This window comes from Sinohyriopsis cumingii, unplaced genomic scaffold (assembly GCF_028554795.1).
Source record: "Sinohyriopsis cumingii isolate HCF-2022 unplaced genomic scaffold, ASM2855479v2 utg000198l, whole genome shotgun sequence".
Classification (NCBI taxonomy): domain Eukaryota; kingdom Metazoa; phylum Mollusca; class Bivalvia; order Unionida; family Unionidae; genus Sinohyriopsis; species Sinohyriopsis cumingii.
The window spans coordinates 4983952-5007325 of record NW_028315875.1 but is presented as its reverse complement, the minus strand read 5'-3'; the positions used below and the strand labels follow the sequence as shown (position 1 = coordinate 5007325).

At 36.8% G+C, this 23374-nt stretch overlaps 1 long non-coding RNA gene across 1 annotated transcript; it reads right to left on the bottom strand.

Moving 5' to 3' along the window:
- Window positions 1–138: 138 nt before the first annotated feature.
- Window positions 139–20322, bottom strand: LOC149774608 (uncharacterized). The gene is made up of 4 exons (XR_016416797.1): window positions 19592–20322; window positions 14407–14597; window positions 12895–13218; window positions 139–2524 (listed from the first exon to the last, which is right to left on the bottom strand). It is a non-coding gene; the product is annotated as an uncharacterized LOC149774608 (long non-coding RNA).
- Window positions 20323–23374: the final 3052 nt, after the last annotated feature.

Sequence of the window (23374 nt, the reverse complement as noted above, 5' to 3'; positions counted from 1 at the left end):
TCTCTCTCTCTCTCTCTCTCTCTCTCTCTCTATATATATATATATATATATATATATATATATATATATATATATATATATATATGCAATAAACTGACAACGAACAGTGCGAAACTAGTATCTAGCTAGCCTGAGCGCTTTCGTCTCTTTATGAGTCTTTTTTCAAAAGGCAGTTACAAAACATAGACAAGACAAACAAATAAAACAGAAAAACGGTTATGTTTGCGAAACTTTACATGGCTGTTTCTACAGGAATTCAACCTTTTAACTTTATTATGTTTCAAAAAGTTTATTTCAGCTTGCTGCTGATACTAGAAAATATTTGTATCGACCTAGAAATTGATATTACAAAGCCAAAATAAAGCAAACGGTTAAGTTTTAAACTTTGTATATAATTTCCCAAATATGTATCTTATTTTATTGGTTGTCATCTTGGCAGATAGAAAAGAGGGAACAATAGCATAACTTTTACATATTAGTACAGGCCTCCAGAATATTGTAGTGTTAAATTAATACAGTAAAACTGAGACTTTCAAATACCTACCTATATTTTCATTAAATATATGTTACCTTAAGTTCACATTCTTTGTGTACAAAAGTGTAACAAAATGCTATTGCTAAAGCCTCCTGGCCGCAGTTAACTGCAACTCATTTAAAAGGAACACAAAAACGTATATCCTTTTTTTGTACTAAAATTAATATATCTGATTACAACTATGCCTGCCCACAGTAACATAGTCATGCGATATGGCCTCAAACTGGAAATAACATGAAGCTATATGTTACACATGTGTTGGCCTATGTGACCTCAAACAGGAATTTAACATTACGCCTTTACGTATCACTGGACAGTTAGTTTTTGCAAATTTGCATCCGACAATGACCTATTACAGAAAAATGATAATAATTTTACATTAAAGATACAAATAAAATCTATAATTTTTGTTAGAAGGATGCTTCTAAGATTCTGACTTAGGTATTAGGGTTAATTCCTTTTGAAACTGGTGGCTTTTATACTGAACCGATACTACCAACCATCAACCCCTCTATTTTACATTCCTTTTTGGCAGCAAAGAGCTAATTTTAAAATTTTCCTGCGACAAGGCGGCTAAAATAATCAGTATGTAGCTTATTCATCTTTAAAATTCACTTGTACTTTGATAAGTGAGCATATTTTTCATCACCCATTAATCATCTAGATTCTTAGGTATTTAACTCTGTAGCAAACACACGTAAATACGTAAGCTCAGCCGGCTGCTCCTTTGCAGCCCAAGTTACGCACTTTATTTCCTTTAGTCTAAATGTAACTGGCTGTCACCAAACACACCAACCCATTTTCAAGCCTAACTTAAAGTAAATGTAAACCACATTACAGATTTAGCTTATGTGTGAGTTTATAAATGCTAGGATTGTGATAATTAGGCTCATACTTTCTACCTTAAAAATGGGGGGGGGGGAAATACGAAACTATCCAGTGAGACCTTGAGAATTCAAATAGCAGTCTGATTAAGGGGAAATCTTCTTATTTTCAATCTCTGGGCAATTCTGAATAAAACGCAACCTTAATATGCGTAAAATTCAAAATTGTTTGTTTCCTATAATTTATTGCATTTATCGATGACAGAAAACCATCAATCAGAGCAACAGCTATGAGACAGCTTCATACTTCATCCATTACTTTCCCCACTGAAACATACAATTTCCTTATGTATTCATAGTTTCATCATTTTTCACAGCTAATACACACTGTATTGTTAGTGCCTGATGATATCAGAGATATCTCACAGCACAAATAATACAATTCTGCATGAAATCTGAAATTCTAGTGAATAAAAGATGTAAAAGAAGCCATGCTGAATCTCTTGTAAAATAACTGCAGAAAGTTTATGCTAAGTACTTGAAAGAATAATAACGATGCACATAATAGATAAACTGACCAGTACTCTCTCACTGATTTAACTACTCTCTTACTGATTTAACAGTACTCTCTCACTGATTTAATAAAGGTCAAACCTATGCTGCAACAGAGAAATCGGAGGTAGAGTATAAGGGAGACAACTCCTCAGGTAATCCCAAATATATAGACCAATGTTTGTAAACAGAACCAATTCATTTGGGAAACTTTAACAGTGAAATTCAATAAAAAGAATCAGAAGATCTGCTGATAAGACAGCATGTATGAACATTGTATTTTAAGACCCATAAGAAGGTCACATTTGGGTCATTTTTACATTGGCCAGCTCATATTGTTGCTGAAGCTGCTGCCTTTCAGAGAAGTTAATTTTCCTAGTGATTGTAACATGCATACACTCAACTCTAAAGTACACAAAAAATCATGCAAAATAGATCAGGGATGGAGAAAGACACAGTTTAAAAAGCGACATCCATTTCTTGCAACCCACCGAAACACCTATGAAGTTGATGTTGATACAACATTTGGTGCGGCTGACTCCCGATGAAACCTGTCATGTCGTCCAGGCTAGCAACGTCTCTTCAGCAAGTGTACTACCATACACCTTGAGACCTAGAATAAAAGAAAACCCCGAACTTCAAGAAGAATGAAGTCAGTCATCACAAGAATCGGATGAAAATGTAATTATTGATTAAAAAAATTAACACGTATGAGTGACGTTCCGACATTGACAAGCGAATGGGATTGTGCATTACAGCTACAGTCACTTGTATAAACTGCAGTTTCAAATCTATGAGTGTGGAACTTTATGAAACTATGGATTTAGGCTCTATTGGACATGTTTCGACTGGTTTAAAGCGGTTCAAAATGGTTCCATCCGTTTCAAAGCATTTCAAACCAGCTTATTCTCTTTCAAAACCACTTCGAAACAATCTATTCCAAGCCGATTTTATTGCCTAAGGCTCTATTGGACAAGTTTTGACCGGTTTTAAGCGGTTCAAACCGGTTGAATACGGTTCAAAAGGGTTCCATTCGTTTCAAACCAGTTCAAATCAGTTTATCCTGGTTCAAAACCAGCGCAAACCGGTTTATTCAAAGCCTATTTTATATCTCAGGTCTCTATTGGACAGATTTTGACCGGTTTTAAGCGGTTCAAACCGGTTTAATCCGGTCAAACCCTCTTCATTAGTTTCAAAATATTTCAACCCAGATTATCCTGGTTCAATCCCAGAACAAACCGGTTTATTCCAAGCAGATTTTATGCTTTAAGTCTCTATTAAACAGGTTTTGGCCCGTTTTAAGAGGGGAAAAAAACCTGTTAATCCGGTTCATACCGGTTCCTACCGTTTCAAGCCAGTCCAAACCAGTTTATCTTAGTTGAAAACAAGTTTAAACCGGTGTATTCCAAGCAGATTTAATGCTTTAAGGATCTAATAAACAAGTTTTGACCGGATTTAAGCAGTTCAAACAGGTTCAATCTGGTTCCATCCATTTCAAACCAGTTTATCCTGTTCAGAACCAGTTCAAACCGGTTTATTCCAAGCCGAGTTTATGCTTTAATGATCTAATGAACATGTTTTGACCAGTGTAAAGCCGTTCAAACCGGTTCAAATCGGTTCCATCCGCTTCAAACCAGTTCAAACCAGTTTATCCTGGTTCAAAACCGGTCCAAACTGATATTTTCTAAGCCGATTTTATAACTTATAAACCTATCCGATGGGTTTAAAAAGTTTCAAGCGGTTCTAAACGGTTCAATCCGGATCAAAACGGTTCCATTAGTTTTAAACCAGTTCAAACTAGGTTATCCTGGTACAAAACCAGTTCAAACCGGTTTATTCCAAGCCAATTATGTGACTTAATACTCTTTTAAACAGCTTTTGACCGGTTTTAAGAGGTTCAAACCGGTTCCATCCGTTACAAACCAGTTCAAACCAGTTTATCCTGGCTCGAAACCAGTTCAAACCGATTTATTCCAAGCCAATTATATGACTTAAGAGGCCGTTGGACAGGTTTAGGCCGGTTTTAAGCGGTTCAAACCGGTTCGAGCCAGGTCCATCAATTACAACCAAGTTGAAACCAGTTTATCTTGGTTCAAAACCAGTTCAGACTGGTTCATTCCAGGATGATTTTATGACTTAAAGATCTATTGGAAAGGTTTTGACCGGTTTCAAGCTGTCCAAATCGGTTCTATCCGTTTCAAACCAGTCCAAAACAGTTTATCCTGGTTCAAAACTAGTTCAAATAAGTTTATTCTAAGTCTATTTTATGACTTAAGGATGTATTGAACAGATTTTGACCATTTTAAGCGGTTCAAACCGGTTTAATCTGGTTCAAACGGGTTTCATCCGTTTCAAAACAGTTCAAAACAGTACGTGCTGGTTCAAAACCAGATCAAACCAGTTTATTCCACGCCGATTTTATGCTTTATGCATATATTAAACAAAGTTTTGACCTATTTCAAGCGTTTCAAATCTGTTCAGTCCAGTACAAACCTGTTCCACCGTTTCAAAGCAGTTAAATCCAGTTTATTCTGGTTCAGAATCAGTTCGAACCGGTTTATTACAAGCACATCTTATGCTTTAATGATCTAATGAACAAGATTTGACCGGTTCAAAGCGGTTCAATCCCGTTCAAATCGGTTCCATTCGCTTCAAACCAGTTCAAACAAGTTTATCCTGTTTCATGACCAGTTAAAATCGATTTGTTCTAAGCCGATTATATGGTTTAGAAACCGATTCGATAGGTTTAAAAGGTTTTAAGAGGTTCCAATCCGGTTCATAAAGGTTCCATCCGTTTCAAAACAGGTCAAACCATGTTATCCTGGTTAAAAACTAGTTCAAAGCCGATTATATGATTTAAGACTCTATTAAATAGCTTTTGACCGGTTTCAAGTGGTTTAAACCGGTTCAATCCGGTTACAACCGCTTCCATCCGTTCCAAACCAGGTTTATCGTGGTTCAAAACCAATTAAAATCGAATTATTCCAAGCCGATTTTATGTTTTAAGGCTTTAATATACAGGTTTTGACCTGTTTTAAACAAAACAAACTAGGTATTTCCGGTTCAAATCGGTTTCATCCGCTTTTGACCAGTTCAGACCAGTTTATCCTGGTTAAAAGCCAGTTCAAGCCGGATTGTTCTAAGCCGACTTGATGGATTAGAAATTTATTCGACGGGTTTTAAAAGGTTTCAAGACGGTTCAATCTGCTTCAAACCGGTTCCGTCCCTTTTAAACCAGTTGAAACCAGTTTATCCTGGATGGAAACCAGTTTAAACTGTTTTATTCCTAGCAGAGTTTATGCTTCTAGGATCTAATAAACAAGTTTTGACCAGTTTCAAGTGGTTGAAACCGGTTGAATCCGGTTCAAACCTATTCCAAACATTTCAAACCAGTTTATACTGGTTCAAAATAAGTTCAAACCGGTTTATTCCAAGCAGATGTTATGGTTTAAGTCTCTAATAAATAGGTTTAGACCAGTTTGAAGCGGATCAAATCGGCTCAATCCGATTCAGTCGGGTTCAAACTGGTTCCATCCGTTTCAGACAAGTTCCAACCCGTTAATAAAGGTGCAAAACCAGTTCAAACCGATTTATTCGAAGCCTCTTTTATGGTTTGAGTCTCAATTTGACAGGATCTGACCGGTTTTGAGTGTTCAAACCGGTTCAACCCGGTTGTAACCCGTTCCATCCGTTTGAAAACAGTCCAATCCAGTTTATCCTGGTTCGAAACCAGTTCGAATCGGTTTATTCCAAGATGATTTTATGCTATAAGTCTCCATGAAACAGCTTTTGACATGTTTTAAGCGGTTCAAACCGGTCCAATCCGGTTCAAACAGGTTCCATCTGTTTCAAACCAGTTTATCCTGGCTTAAAACCAGCTCAAACCGGTTTATTCCAAGTCGACTTTATGCTTCAAGGTTATAATACACAGGTATTGACCGGTTTTACGCGGTTCAAACCGATTCAGTCCGCTTCAAACCGGTTTCATCCGTTTTAAACCAGTTCAAACCAGTTGATGCTGGTTCAGAACCAGTTCAAGCCGGTTTATTTCAGGAGGATTTTATGATTTAAGTCTCTATAAAACAGGTTTTGACTTCTTTTAAGCGGTTTAAACAGGTTGAATCCGGTTCAAACCAGTTCCATTAGTTTCAAGCCAGTTCAAATCAGTTAATCATGGTACAAAACCAGCTTAACGCGTTTATTCCAAGCCGATTTCATGCTTTCAGACCACAATGAACATGTTTAGAACGATTCTAAGCAAATCAAACCGGTTCAATCCGGTTTAAACCGGTTCCATCCACTAAAACCAGTTGAGAACAGTTACCGCGAATTGGTCAGGTTCTGACCGGTCTTAAGCGGTTCAGACAGGTTCATTCCGGTTCAAATCGGCCATATCCCTTTCAAATCAGTTAAAAGCAGTTTATCCTGGTTCAAAACCAGTTCAAACCAATTATTCCAAGCCGATTTTACGACTTTAAATTCTATTGGAAAGGCTTTGACCAGTTTTAAGCGGTTCAGACCGGTTGAATCTGGTTAAGACCGTTTCCATCCGATGTAAACCAGTTCACAACAGTTTATCCTGGTTCCAAACCAGTTCAAACCGATTTATTCTGGCCTATTCTTTGGCTTAATGAGTCTTTGGACAGGTATTAAGCGGTTTCACTCTGTTCAGAAAGGTTAAATCTGGTTCAGTCCGGTTCCATCAGTTTCAGATAGTTCAAACCTGTTTATACTTGTTAAAAAACATTTAAAATCGGTATATTACAAGCCGATTTTATGATTTAAAGATAAATTGGACAGGTTTTGAGGGTTTCAAGGGTTCAAACCGGTTTAGTCTGGTTCAAACCGGTTCCATCCGTTTCAAGCCCGTCCAAACCAGTTCATCCTGGTTCAAAACGAGCTCAAATCGGTTTATTCCGTTCCTAGTTTATGATTTTAGGATCTATTTGACAGATTTTTTATACATGTTTTAGCTGTTCAAACCGGTTAAATCCGGATTCAAACGTTCAACACGTTTTAAACCAGTTCAAACAAGTTTACTCTGTTTCAAAACCAGTTGAAACAAGTTTATTTCAAGCAGACGTTATGACTTAAGGCTCTATTTGACAGGTTTTAAACGGTCTTATGCGGTTCAAACCGGTTTAACTCGCTTAAAACTGGTTCCATTCGTTTCAAACGAGTTCAAATCAGTTTGTACTAGTTCTAAAGTAATTCAAACGGGTGTATTGTACGCCGATTTTATGATTTAAGGGGACATTGGACAGATTTTGACCGGTTTTAAGCCGTTGAAACCGGTTCAATCAGGTTCAAACCGGCTCCATCCGTTTCAAACCAGTTCTAGCCAGCTGATCCTGGTTCAAAACCACTTCAAACCTGTTTATTCCAAGCCAATTTTATGACTTAAGGCGATATTGGAGAGAACTTGACCGATCGGCAGAAGTCGATTTAAACCGGCTCGAGCCGGTTCCATCCGTGTCAAACCAGCTAAAACTAGTTTAACCTGCTGCTAAGCCAGTTGAAACCAGGTTATTCCAAGCTGAATGCATGACTTAGTGCGCCACTGGATAGGTTTAGACCAGTTTGAAGCGGCTGAAACCGGGTTCAATCCTGTTCAATCGGGTTTCATCCATTTCAAACCAGTTCAAACCAGCTTATCATGGCTCAAAACCAGTTCAAACCGGTCTATTTCAAGATTATTTTATACTTAAAGAATATACTAGACAGGATTTGATTGGTTTCAAGCGGTTGAAACCGGTTCAATCCGGTTAAAACCAGTACCATCCGTTTCAAACCAGTTCAACCCAGTTCATCCTAATTCAAGATCTTTTCAAACCGGTTTATTCCAGCCGAATTTATGGTTTAAGTTGTATTGGACAGGTTTTGACCGGTTTTAAGCGGTTCAAACCGATTCATTCCCGAGCAAACCGGTTCTATTCGTTTCAAACCAGTTCAAACCAGTTTATCCTGGTTCAAAACAAGTTCATACCGGTTTCTAAGGAAGCCGAATTTATGTTTTAAGGATATATATGATAGGTTTGACCGGTTTTAAGCTTTTCAAACCGGTCAAATAAGGTTCAAACAGCATCCATCCGGTTCAAACCAATTCAAAGAAATTTATCTTGTTTCAAAATCGATTGAAACCGGTTTATTCCCAGCAGGTTTCATGGTTAAAGTATTTATTGGACAGGTTTTAATCGGTTTAAAGCGCTTGAAATCGGTTCAATCCAGTTCAAATAGGTTGTATAAGTTTCAAAGAAGTATATTGTGGTTTAAATCCGGTTTGAACCGGCTTTTTCCAAGCCGATTTTATTGCTTACGGGTGTATTGGACAGATTGACCGGTTTTAAGCGATTCAGACTGGTTCAATCCGGTTCCATCCGTTTCAAACCTGGGTTTAAACCAGTTCAAACCGGTTAATTCCAAGCAGATTGTATGTTTCAACTGAGTATTGGACATGTTTTTGACCGGTTTCATGAGGTTCAAACCGGATCAATCCGGTTCAAACAGGTACCATCCGTTTCATGCAAGTTCAAAACAGTTCATCCCGTTCAAACCGCTTCAAACCGGTTTATTCAAAGCCGATGTTTTGGCTGTGGCTTATCTGCACAGGATATGAGCGGTTTTAAGCGGTTCAAACCGGTTTCATCCGTTTCAAACCGCTTCAATCCAGTTTATCCTGATTCAAAACCGGTTCAAGCCGGATTATCCCAAGCCGATTGCATGGTTTAAGTCAGTAATGTACAAGTTTTACCGGCTTTTAGGGGATCAAACTGATTCAATCCGCGTCAAACCGGTTCCATCCGTTTCAAACCAGACCAAACCGGTCCAGTCTGTTCTGGTTTAGAACCGGTTCAAACCGGCTTCATCGAAGTATATTTTATGGTTTAAGACTGTGTTGAACAGACTTTCACCGGTATTAAGCGGAATAAATCGGTTTGATCAGTTTCAAACAGGTTCCACCCGTTTCAAACCAGTTTATCCTGGTTCCAAATCGGTTAAAACCGGTTATTGCCAATCCGATTTCGTGGTTTGGGGCTGTATTGTACAGGATTTTAATCGGTTTTAAGTGGTTGAACCGGATCAATCCGGTTCATACCTGTTCCATATGTTTCAAACTAGTTCAAACCAGTTTATTCAATTAAAAAACCTGTTCAAATCGATTTATTCGAAGCCGTTTTTATGTTTTAAGGCCGTATTAGGCATTTTTCGAACGGTTTAAAGCGGTTCAAACCGGGTCAATTAGGACCAAGCTAGTTCCATCCGTTTCAAACCATTCAAAACCAGTTTAAATTTTTTTCTGGTTTAACACCTGTTCACACCGGTTTCATTGAACACAGTTTTAAGTTTAGGCTGTATTGGACAGGTTTTGACCGGCTGTAATCGGTTCAAACCAGTTCAATCCGGTTCAATCCTGATCAAACCGGTTCCATCCGGTTAAAATCGGTTCTAACCAGTTTATCCTGGCTCAAAATTGGTTCGAACCCGTTTATTCCATGCCAATTGTTTATTTTAAGCTTGTATTGGAAAGGTTTTGACCGTTTCAAACCAGTTCAAACCACTTTATTCCGGTTCAAACCTGGCTGAAACCGATTTATTGCAATCTGATTTCATGGATAAACGATGAATTTGACAGGTTTTGACCTTTTTAAAGCAGTTCAAATCAGTTCAGCCTGGTTCAAACCGATTCCATTTGTTTTGAATCAGTTCAACCTGGTTACTTTGGTTTAAAACCGCTTCAAACCGGTTTCATCGATCTAGATTTTATGGCTTTTTTTTTGCTGTATTGGACAGGTTTTGACCTGGTTTAAGCGTATCGAACCGGTTCAATACTGTTCAAACCGGTCAAACCTTTCCAAACCAGTTTGACCTGGTTAAAAACCGGTTCATTCAAGGCTTATTTTATGGTTTAAACTCTTATTAGACAAGTTTTGAGCGGTTCAAACCGGTTCAATCTTGTTCAAACCGGTTCCATCCGTATCTTACTAGTTAAAAGCATTTTATCTTGGTATAAAATCGGTTCTAACCGGTTGATTGCAAGCAGATTTCATGGTGTATGGCTGTATTGAACAGGTTTTGTCCGGTTTTAAGCAGTTGAAATCGGGTCAATCCGGATTAAACTGGTTCCAGTCGTTTCAAACAAGTTCAAACCAGTTTATCCTGGTTCTAAACCGGCTCAAACTGGATTATTCCAAGCCGATTTAATTGCGCAAGGGAGTATGTGTCATGTTTTGACCGGTTTTAAGTGGTTCAAATCGGTTCGATCCGGATCAAATCGGTTCTATCTGTTTCAACCAGTTTATCCTGGTGGTAAACTAGTTCAAACTGGATTATTCCTTCCCGACATGATGGTTTTAGGGTGCGTTGAACAGGTTTTGAGTCGTTTTATTAGGTTCAAACCGATTGAATCCGGTTCAAACCGGTTTTATCCGATTCAACTTAGTTCAAAACAGTTAGTCCTGTTAAAAACCGCATTCAGCCGGATTAGGCTAAGCCGATTTTATGGCTGAGGTTAAATTGGGCAGGTATTGACCGGTGTTAAGCGGTTCAAACCGGTTCCGTCCAGTTCAAATTGGTTCAAACCAGTTTATCCAGGTTCAAAACCGGTTCAAACCAATTTGTTTTAAGCCGATGTTATGGTTTAACGATGTATTATAAATGTTTCGAACAGTTCTGAGCGGTTCAAACCGGGTCAGTCAGGATTAAAACTGGTTCCATCCCTTTCAAACCAGTTTTTCCTGGTTCAGAACCGGTTTCTTCCAATTAGATGTTATGGTTTAAGTCTGTATTGGACAGGTTTTCACCCGCTTTAAGCTGTTCAAAATGTCTCAGTCCGGTTCCAACGATTATAAAACAGTTCAGACCTTTTTATTTTGTTTCAAAACCTGTCCAAACCGGTTTCATCGAACAAGACTTTATGGTTTATGGGGTAATTGGACTGGTTTTGATCGGTTTTAATCGCTTGAAACAGGTTCAATCTGGTTCACATCGGTTACATCCGTTTCAAATCAGTTCAGATCAGTTTATCCTGGTTTATTCCAAGTCGATTTTATCCTTCAAGGATGTATTTGACAGGCTTTGACTGGTTTGAAGCGTGTTCAAACTGGTTCATTCCGCGTGAAACTGGTTCCATCCGTTTCAAACCAGTTCAAACCAGTTTATACATGCTGAATACCTGTTCAGACTTGTTTATTCCAGGCCAGTTGTATGGGATAATTGTGTATTGGAAAGGTTTTGACAGCATTTAATCGGTTCAAACCGGGTCAGACCGGTTGCATCCATTTCAATCCAGTTCAAATCAGGTAATTTAGATTCAAAACCGGTTCATACCGGTTTCATCAAAGTGATTTTAAGGCTTAAGGCTGAATTTGACAGGTTTTGACCGGGTTTTAGGGGTTCAATCCGGTTCAAACCAGTTCCTTCCATTTTAAAACAGTTCACACCAATTTATCCTGGTTCAAACCCGGTTCAAACCGGTTTATTCCAATCAATTTCATGTTTAAATGCAGAATTGTACGGTTTTGACCACATTTAATCAGTTCATACCGGTTTAATCTGGTTCAAACCGGTTCCATCCGTTTCAAACCAGTTTATCTTGGTTTAAAACCGATTCAATCCGGTTTATCCCAAGCCGATTGCATCTTTTATGTCTTATTGGACAGGTTTTGACCGGTTTAAAGCGGTTCAAACCGATTGAATCTGGTTCATACCGGTTCCATTCGTTTCAAACTAGTTCGAGCCAGTTTATCCAGGTTCAAAATATGTTCGGACCAGTTTATTCCATGAAGATTGTATGGTTTAAGACCGTATTGGACAGGTTTTGTCCGGTTTTAAGCGCTTCATACCGGGTCAATCAGGATCAAACCGGTTCCATCCGTTTTAAACCAGTTCAAACCGGTTATCATGGTTAAAACCGGTTTATTACAAGCTCATCTCATGGTTAAAGGCTGTATTATAAGGTCCTGAACGGTTTTAAGCGGTTGAAACCGGTTCAATCAGGTTCAAACATGTTTCATCCGTTTCTAACGAATTCAGACCAGGTTATTTTGGTTCAAAACCGTTGTAAACCTAAGCGGTTAAAACCGGTCCAATCCATTCAAACCGGTTCCATCCTTTGAAATCGTTCAACCTAGTTTATCCAGGTTAAAAGCTATTCAAACCGGTTCATTCTAGGTCGATTTTATGATATAAGCGTGCAGTGGAAGTTTTTGACTATTTTTAGGGTTTTAAGCCGCATCGATCTGGTTGAAACCGATTCTGTTTGTTTTAAACCAGTTCAAACCAGTTTATTCAGGTTCCAAACCGGCTAAAACGGGTTTATTCCGAGCGGATGTCATGGTTAAAGGATGTATTGTACAGGTTTTGACAGCATTTAAAAGGTTCAAATCGGTTAAATTCGGGTCAAACCGGTTGTATCGGTTTCAAATCAATTCAAACCATGTTATTTAGTTTCAAAACCTGTTCAAACTGGTTTCATTGAAGTAGATTGTACGGTTTAAGGCCGTATTGGACAGGTTTTGACCTGGTTTAAGCGCGTCAGACCGGCTCATTACGGTTCAGACCTGTTCCATCCATTTCAAAAAAGTTTAACTTGGTTCCAAATAGGTTCAAACCGGTTTATTCCAGTGTTATTAAGAGTGTATCAGAAAGGTATTGACCGGTGTATACAAATGCATAGAACTGTTATTAAATATTGTGTAAGACCAAACGAATTATGAATTTTATCTGCTAGTGAGAAAAATTGAATAATTTATATTGAAAATTCATTATCGTGGAAATATACTTTTATTATATTTAGGACATATTTTCCACCGACATGTCCCATTTTGTGCAATGTTTTATGTCAGGTCCTTTTGTGCTTTCTTTAACTACACTTCATTGCTTTATATTTTTAAGAAATGGATAAAGTTATTGGAGCTTACTAGGCTTCCAAAATGTTAGGTATTTGTTACGTTCATACCTAATAAGTGAGTCTTTATCACTGACCTATCTAGACTTGTGTTGTCTTGACATTCTTCTCTCTCGACCTGAACCTTAGCTTCACCATGAGTGTTTTCTGAGTCAAAGGTATAAACAGACAAGTCATTCTGTTCTTTACCAGCTACTGGCGATTTCATGTATTTAGTTTCTTTGTGTGGTGTGTTACAATCTCCTAGTATACTTCTGTCACTATCAACCTTTGCCTCTTCAAATCCTAGCCATTACAAAAAGTGTCCTTGATGTTCTGTATTGCTCAATAAAGCCACTTTTCTCTCTGGGACAAAAGTCAGTCAGGTTACAGCAAAGATGAACTCTGTGTTCAAGTACAACCTAGATATGAAATATATTACTGTATGAGTATAGTAAGTGGGATTATAAGAAAGTGTTTGAAACATGGGTTTCTGCAAAGCAGATGGAAAATGTATTTGTGACGTTTCTAACACTAATCCACCAGGTTTCCAGGAATTTACTTAAAAACAATTTCCGCCAGAATTGTGCCTTTTGTATTCTTCCTACCAGTGTCCAATATTCGTAGTATATATTTTAGAGGTTCTTTTTTACTTAATTCTCCTCAAATGCTTCTGAAATGAACAAATATGCGGTTGAAGTATCTAACATTACATGTTCAATGAAACGTCTACCAAGATTGGACTTGTAACTGTGTATCTTTCATATGGAGAATATCTTTCAAGTCTTATTACCCAGCCTAATGTTGTTATTGTGTTCTAGACTAAAGGTCTGTTTTGCGCTCTTATTGTGATACTGGTCACAATACAATAAATTCATATATAAAATGCCTTGAAAGAATATATATAATATATATCATAATATTGAAAACGTACCTTTACAAGCTGTCTGACTGCTGCTGAAGATATCTGAAGTATCTTTTTTTCTGTTATCCAAACATCTTTCGAAACAAAAAGATTGTCTTTGATCCTCACTTACCTATCTGTGCCATTTGGCTCTACTGTTTATTGGTGTGGTCCCTCTCAGACTCGCATCATGAAAGGGACCCCCTAGTGCCAAAAGCTAAAAGATTTTGTGTTTTTTGTTTTCCCCCATCGGATGAGTTTTGTTTATATTACGTTTATTAGAATTTTGGTTTAATTAATTTTGATTTAGGGTTTATACACCGCCCTACTCTAGTGTTTAGAATCTTCTTGACTTCGGCTGTTCTTGGAGTTTTAATACAAAGAGTGATCCTTTTGCCAGGGATCAGTGTTGTCCGGTGTTTGCTTTATGTGCGTGCTATTTGTTTTGTAAATTATCTTTTTTTTTTGTACGGACTGGCTATTAGAGATCAAATTCTTTAAGTTGTTACTTAATTAATGGTTACGTTATGGATCGGGTAGTTTGGTGGTGATACTTGTGAGCTCTTCGTGTCGGTACCATGCTTCCCGGTCGTTTGGAACCTAAATACAATTTTAGTGTATGTGTATGTGCTTGTGTAGGATAGATAGAAAAGGATTGAAAACGATATTTGCATGTTAAGCGTGTGCATGTTGTTTGTATCTATACCTTGTATTGTTTGCTAGTCTGTTCTCCGTGTTTCTGTTTTCGTAATGTTCTTGTTGCTGATCTTGCTTTTGGGGAGATCCGGTACGACCCGTACTACCAGAACGTGAGTCACGTAGCTTAGGCGTCTTTCCACCATCTGTTCCTTATTCAGCAAGGCCATATCCCTGTCCACTGCATGTGTAATTGTTGTTCTAAATAATATGTTAATTATACGAGGTAGTTATAGATAATTTGTTAGTTAAGTACACGGACCTCTTTAGGGTATACTAGTATCTAAATTACTTTGAAGGTGGATATTATTTGATTTTAAAGTCTTCCATTGCAATCTTGATTATGGAGTTAATATAATGTATTAATTTATTATAAATCTTCCTGTCATTAATATTATTTGTAAATATAACTTGCTTATCTTCTAGTATACCGTATTTATTGAAAATTTTATTCTTTACCTCCTGTCTTTCATATTTATTTTAGGACACCTGGGTACTAAGTGATCCGTTGAATCCAAATGATTGCCGCATCATCTACAATGTGGTATAACACTTATAATATGCCTCTTGAAGGCAGCCTAGCCTGTTAGCCACTTATCGTGCAGGTATAGGAAGAGCCTATTTTGTATAGAGGCCGATCCTATACCTGCCCAGTTTTTCCATATGGCTAACCAGTTTAGATTTGGATAGCGAAATTATATCTCTTGTTTCTCCTGGGAAGCCATATCATTTAATATAGCATAAGTGTTCTTCCCTCTATCCCATATTCCTAAAGTATGCCTGTATTTAAATATTAGTTATTTCTTACAATATCCAGGAGGTTCTAATACTTTAGTTAATTTATTATTCTTGTAGATTGCAATGTTCAAACGACATAGATAACCATAGATGTAAATGTAAAGCTTCCCATGGTAATTTGGGAAAGTTATTCAGCTGTTTAAATCTATTTAAAATATTGGATATTTGTTTTATACTTAAGTTAGGTAGGGCTAACCCTCCTTTCTCTTTCGATCTGCATATGTTTTTTCTTTACATAGTGAATTTTGTTGTTCCAAATAAAGCTCAGTATTTTCCTTTCGATGTTACGAATCATGGCTTACGTAAGTTGCACCATGTTCATTATATAATACAACTGGCTGTACATGTAACGTTTAGCTACCTGTATGCGGTCCATTAAGTTAATCTTCATGTGCAACCAAATTTCTATTTGCACTTCTTTCTTGATTAGTAACTCACGATACTTCTTGTGAGTAGTGTTCTTCCCAAATATTATTCTTAATGCTTTTACATGTTCCTGAATCAGACTGAAGCCAGCCCAGGGTGGTTACCCCGCTGGTTGCTTATCAGTAAGATTTCTGTCTTGCCATGGTTGATTGCTGAACCAGAGGCCTTTCCAAATTGAGTGATGTTTAAAAGATGATCTGTCTCTGGTCAAGTTAGTGCTTTTTGTTGTTGTTGTTGTAGGGTTTAACGCCATTTTTCAGCACACGATAGGCTATACATGGTGGCCAGTATTAATGGTGGAGGAAGAACCCGGGAAAACCCCGGAAAGAACCACCGACCCACGAGAAGCTACTGGCAAGCTTTCTCACATATCCACATTAGCCGAATCCAAAACTCGAACCCACGCAGACAGAGGTGAGATGGCAGTGATCCGTAATGGAGAGCGCTTTAGACCACTCGGCCACTCGGGGCCCCTCAAGTTAGTGCAGTCGTCTCCATGTAATATAGTTTTGAAATATTGTTTCAAATTTGGTTTTTTCCTCCCTGAATGTTAGTGTTCTTATTAATATTCATATTCAGGGATTCTATAGCTATCACATATAGCAGCATATACAGGGGGCAGCCCTGTCTTACCAAGCATTTTAGATTTATTTATCCTGTAAGGGCACCATTAACAATTACTCTAGAAGTAATATTATTATACAAAGCCTTAACCCAGTTAATAATGTTTAAGCCAAAGCCACATTTTCCAGGGTTTTATAAATGAAGTCATGCTCTATCTGATCTAAAGCTTTTTCTTGATCAAACAGAAACATGACTCCTTTCTTTCCTTTAATATTTAAAAAATTGAGTATGGCGGGTATTGATATAGTATTGTTTATAATGTTCTCCCTATCCCCCCATGCTTTGGTTTATATATATTATTGTCTAAATAATTTCTTATTCTGTTGGTTATTATTTTACTTAAAATTTTATAGTCATTATTTAGTAATGTTATAGGTCTCCAGTTTTTTTTAAATTCTTTCTTATCCCCTTTCCCTTTATATATTAGAGTAATAATCCCTTCCCTTAAGCTTTTTGGAATTTCCCCATTTAAAAGTGTATTATTATAAAGCAGTTCTAATGTGTCTACTAACTCGTGCTGAAACTTGATATACCAGTCTGATACTAAACCACCAGATCCTGGGGATTTCCCTTTTTCTAGACTGTTTATTGCTTTCAAAATGTCCCCAGCTGTAATAAATTTGTCACAATTTTCTCTAGCATCTGATGGTATATGTTTATAATCAGTCTCTCGTAAATAGTTGTTTATTATATCATCATTAATGTTGGGTTTTATATATATTGTCATAATATTTTTTTATACATTCTAGTACATATCCTTTTTATCAGTATAGGTTGTATCATTTGACTGAATAGACTCTATCTTTTATGTTCCCCTCTTTTAATTTCCATTCTTCTATAGATTCCCCTACCCTTTTAATATAAATCCCCATATTTCCCTGCCCTAATTTTTATGACCTGAGTAGTTCCTTTTTCTAATTCTTCCCATTGTTTAATTAATCCATCTTCTGACTCTGGTAATGGTCCATTTGTAATTATAAGTTTGAAATATTTCTCTTGAACCCACTCTTTATGGAGTCTTTTTGTTTTACTAAAGTACTTCGTTATACGTTTAATCTCCTTTTTAATCAATTCCCAATCGTTAATAATATCTCCGGCATGCTTTTATTTTAAATTGTTTAGGTGTGTGCGAACATTGTTCACATACTAGCTGTAGAGCATGAGAGCACTGTTCATTTTCCACACACCCTGTCCCCAATTAATTGTATTCGTGAGAAAGAAGTCAAGTAAAACCAATTTATGATCTGAAATTTGTTTTTGTATGATAACACATTTTTTTAATTGCATTAATTTGCCCTTCTGATATATAGAATGTATGTAAACAGCTTTCTGTATTATTATTATCGTATTTATGCATATATTCCCTACTCTTATTATTTAGGTGTCTAAAAGCATCTATTAAATTGTTAGTTTTTTAAAAATAAATATTTGGATCCATTTATGCAGTTTTTTAATCGGATTTCATGAATCCTTCGCTTTTATCTAATTCTGTCATTATCCAATTAAAATCACCTTCTATTATGCAGGTTATAAAGCATATCGCTGAATATAGTGATTTGCATTGGTAATGAAGTTAATTTTCCTCGGATTTATGCCATATATATTGAAAATATTCCATTAGTTCATTTTTATATGGACTAAGCGTCCTTGTAGTTCATTCGGTACTTTCAAGGTTTAAGCCCTTGGCGGTCCACCGAACAATTGTAGCCACCCCAGCTTTACTTTCTGTTGGGTGATTACTGGTGAAGACTAAAGCATCAAGATTTTCTTCTAGTTTCCTCACCACAAGCTCTGGCATTCCATGTGTTTCTTGTATTAAAATTATGTCATAGTTTTTAGCAGTATGTCTAGTTTGTTCCTTTTCCTTAGATTCCCGATGAGACTCTCTTGTTTTTTTCTTTTCTGGTGACTTGTGGCTCCTTATAAATTCTATTATGTCTACTCAGAAGGAGTTTTGGGGGTAGATGCCATTCTTTTTCTTTTCATTGGTATTATCAAAGTAGATGTGTCCATTTTCTGGCCCTGGTTTTCCTCTTTCCCTTTCTTTTGTAAACGAATTTGGGATTCTTCTTCTAAATTGATTGTTCCAGCTGGTGTTTCTTCTTTTCCTTTTTCTGGACTAGCTTGTACGCTATCACAGGCTATAACATGTGGGTTTTTATTGGCCTCTCCAAATTGCGGTTCTTATAGAATGAAGAAGGGAGCTGTGTTTTTCTCTGTCAGCTTCACTTCTGTTGGTGCTTTTTTTTCTTTTCTTTTTTGAAGCTTCCTAGCTCTTGCTTTTGCTTGCAGGGCTTGTTTGGTCTGCTGACTCCCATTTATCTGATTGGTCTTGCATTTGATTTTCTGTACTGTCTAGCTGTGGACTTGTAAATGTCTCCTCTACGTTGTCTTCAATCGGTTCCAGCACTGTTAGTAGCGTCTTTTCCATCTCAGTATCCACTGTTACCCTGTTACAGCTTTGGTTACTGCTGTGGCATATGTCTTCAGGGACATGTTTTTGGAAGTGTTTGGTTGTGCCTGGTAGTTACCTTCCCTGGGTAGGTGGCTGGTGGCTCCACATTTGTTACATTGGCGGTGGTTCTGGCATCCTTTGTACCAGAACTTTAGCATGAATTCCATGATGTAGAAAAAAATGGGGGAATCTTCTTAGCATCTTCTATTGAAAAGCTTAACACTCTAACTCCAGTGAAAACTGTAGGAAATTCCCAATAGGTGGCCAAATATGATCGTAGTACTTTGACCCCATAATTCCTTTCCACCTTGCTCGTGAGTTCACTAGTTGGTACATCTAGGAGCAGTCTAGAGAAGTGCATGTCTACAGCTTTCTCTCCCAGCGCTTTGATTAGGGGTGAAGGAGCATAGATCGTTACTGCTTTGCCTTTAAACTCTATCGTCTGATTATTTCCATACAGAGGCATTTCTCCCTTCGCAAAAAGGAAATAGAGGCCTCTACCTCCATTTTGCTGTCCTCAGATGTCACCTGGGTTGGTTCCTCTTGCTACAAGGTACTGAATGATATCCACTGGGCGTGGTCTTTCAGCATCAGTAAAAGTGGTGAGGTTTAGGACCTGGTATCCTGCCGTCCTATGAGGTAGTAAGAGTCTTCATTGTTCTGTCACTTTCAAATTTGTGGGGAAGTAGGTGCTTCTCTGCACTGTTAAGCAAGTTAGCCATAGTAGAGCTTTGAAAACTACCCATTATGTCGAGTTGTCATAAGTATTAGGTATAAAATACTTTCAGATAGATATTTACCAAAATTTGCAAAACACAAAAAAATGTGAAATTTTACACAGCATAAATAATGGAAGATTTACACAATGTAAATATGAAAGCAAGTATTATACCTTTTATAGGTCCTTGTGAATACAATTCACTAGTAATAATCCACAAGACTTCACTAAGGATGATACTGTGTCACTTCACTAAGGATGATACTGTGTCACTTCACTAAGGATGATACTGTGTCACTTCACTAAGGATGATACTGTGTCACTTCACTAAGGATGATACTGTGTCACTTCACTAAGGATGATACTGTGTCACTTCACTAAGGATGATACTGTGTCACTTCGCTAAGGATGATACTGTGTCACTTCACTAAGGATGATACTGTGTCACTTCACTAAGGATGATACTGTGTCACTTCACTAAGGATGATACTGTGTCACTTCACTAAGGATGATACTGTGTCACTTCACTAAGGATGATACTGTGTCACTTCACTAAGGATGATACTGTGTCACTTCAATAAGGCTGTAGTTTCAGAAATGTGTCACTTCTCTAACGATGGAGTTTCAGAAATGTGTCACTTCATTAAGGATGGAGTTTCAGAAATCTCACTTCTCTGAGGATGAAGATGTCACTTTACTAAGGATGGAGTTTCAGAAAATCTGTGTCACTTCACCAAGGATGGAGTTTCAGAAATGACCAGGCCAAATTGTGTCAGTTTCCCTTTTATGAAAAACCCAATTACTGGACTGGAGGACATGAAGGCTATCATATTTCAGAGTATCAATGTCAGTTTGTTGGAATCCAATTGACTGTAATTGCTACAAAGAGAAACCTGTTGATATGTGATTCTGCAGCTGTTCCCCTGTAGCTGTGCAGGGTCAAATGGATGTAGACTTTTCAGAATTAGATTTTGTTGAAAATGCAAACTTTTTAAGCACAATTAAACAAAAACAATTGGGGAAGACAGATTTTATATATATATATATATATATATATATATATATATATATATATATATATATATATATATATATATATATATATATATATATAATTGACCCAATTAGATGTTCAGGACATTATAACCTTATTGTATTTTTTTATTTTCCACACTTTGTAACACTTGTACTGGAACATGCTATCTTACACCAATTCCAAGTTCAAGAAATTCACAATATTCTGTCTATATCATTATTGGCTATGTATGTATTTATGTAAGTGTGTTGTATCTGTGCATGGGAAAGTAATGTATGTGTGTATGTATGTATGTATGTGTGCATATGTATGTATGTATGTATGTATGTATGTATGTATGTATGTATGTATGTATGCAATTTCACCTAGTAAAGCAAGCTGTGGTGGCTCATTTGATAGGGAATCAGACATGTAATCCTAACATTCAAGCTTTGACAGGCTGCTTAGGCCAGCATTGGGCTAACTGTTTTGGTGTGTCCTTGGGAAAAGTATTTGGTCATAACAGTGCTGACAAAACCAACAAAAGCAAAACACAAAAAGTATCTAGTAAAATCCGGCCCTTTGGGTCAAGAATATAATAGCTAATGAAGCAGACTAAAGAACAAATACTTAAAATAACAAGGAAAACAAAATTAACCTCGGGGTTTTTATCAACTCATTATAATACCTACATTAATATCATATAAAAGAAAGTTATTTTTTGCCATGCCCTGTCTTATCACTGTGAAGAGCATTTCATTGTCTAGATAACTTGCATATGAATTTGTTTTCTACTTCATAATTTTTGTTCACAATTGCATCTAGAGAATACTTTTCTAAAAGATTTGCAGTGGTAGATATATTGATTATTCTCTGGCTACTTATGCCTGCATAAGTACATTTATGGTTGATGTGATGAGGTTGGGTCTCCTTTTTACCTTACTCTGTTATGACAATGAGCAAAGCCCAGAAGGGCCAATGGAATTGCCCCATAGTGGTCACATGGGTTTCATTGGCCAATCATTTGGCAGGGCTTGCAACTGCGCACAGTTACTTGAATTGTAATTAGTGTCACTTTCAAATGAACTGCAGAAGAGCAGAGACTCAATCCTGGTTTCAGTAACATATTTTGTGTGGAATTTTAATCCCACCTCCACCCCTACACAGCTTCCCTTTTTATCTTTAAATAATAATTACATGTATTTCTATGTTTGTGTTCATATGGATATGAATACTACACACACACACACACACACACACACACACACACACACACACATATATATATATATATATTGGATTGTAGTGCATTCAATTTTTATGATGTGAATATATATATATATATATAAATATATATTTATAGAGAGAGATACAGTGACATCGTATGCTTCAAATTTCATGAACAATAATGAATTTTGTTACTGTTGATTAATGTAAACTCTTGACTTAATAGTCAATCGTTCTTCCTCATTGTGTATTTCATTATTGATATTTCATGGGGATATTTATATTGTGTGGCAGCCGGAGCCCAAAATTTCAAGCACTTGAGCTTCATTATGTATGTAAAGTAAGGCTAAAGAATGTATGAAGTGTGCATAGAGAAGCTATGCCGTCATAGCAGTAACTTTGATATGTACTTGTATATCTTTTGACTTATGTTTTATTTCTATATATAACCTATACTGAAGTCACTAAAAGTGACCTGCAGCAACAATCATGGTGTATGTTATTATTTCTTCCCTGATGCCTAACTCTAAACACACTCACCTTGCAGTATCATTCCTGATTCAATTTCTGTCTCCTCAGTCTTGCTGTCCCTCGGGCTATAAACAAACACCTAACCATAAAATGTCATTCCAATGATGTATTGAATTATGTCTTAGGCTACACACATAAAATGTGATTCCAATGATGTACTGAATTATGTCTTAGGCTACACACATATAATGTGATTGCAATGATGTACTGTACTGAATTATGTCTTAGGCTACACACAGATTTAATGTGATTCCAATGATGTACTGAATTATGTCTTAGGCTACACACATATAATGTGATTGCAATGATGTACTGTACTGAATTATGTCTTAGGCTACACACAGATTTAATGTGATTCCAATGATGTACTGAATTATGTCTTAGGCTGCACAGATATAATGTGATTCCAATGATGTACTGAATTATGTCTCAGGCTACACACATATAATGTGATTCCAATGATGTACTGAATTATGTCTTAGGCTACACACATATAATGTGATTCCAAATATGTACTGAATTATGTCTTAGGCTACACACATATAATGTGATTCCAAATATGTACTGAATTATGTCTTAGGCTACACACATATAATGTGATTCCAAATATGTACTGAATTATGTCTTAGGCTACACACATATAATGTGATTCCAATGATGTACTGAATTATGTCTTAGGCTACATACATATAATGTGATTCCAATGATGTACTGATTTATGTCTCAAGGTACACATACACATATACACTGCAATTCTAATGATACACTGAATTATGAAAAGTAATATAAAGAACCTTTCCAGAGTGACCTGTAAATTGTAGCAAGGTATCTTTGCTGACTTTGTAAATAGTTCCCAAAGCTAGCCTGTTAAGTGATAGAGATCACACTAGGTCAGTGTGTTTGTCTAATGGTGCCATAAAATTGAGAAACGATCTGATAAGGACAGAGGCTGGCTGGTACGTGTTCTTTAGGCAGTGATATTGTTATAGGCTTTAGATGTAAGGTTAATGACCTTGTGATCTTAGAAAAGATTGTAATATGTCACTGTCAGGAAAAGGTATAGGGAGGATAGAAAAATCTGAGAAAATCTAGACGTTAGATTAGTATAAGAGAGTCCATTGTAAGATCTAGACCAGGTTGCATGCTACACAATTTGGTGGCAGCAATGGGATTTTTTTTCTTGC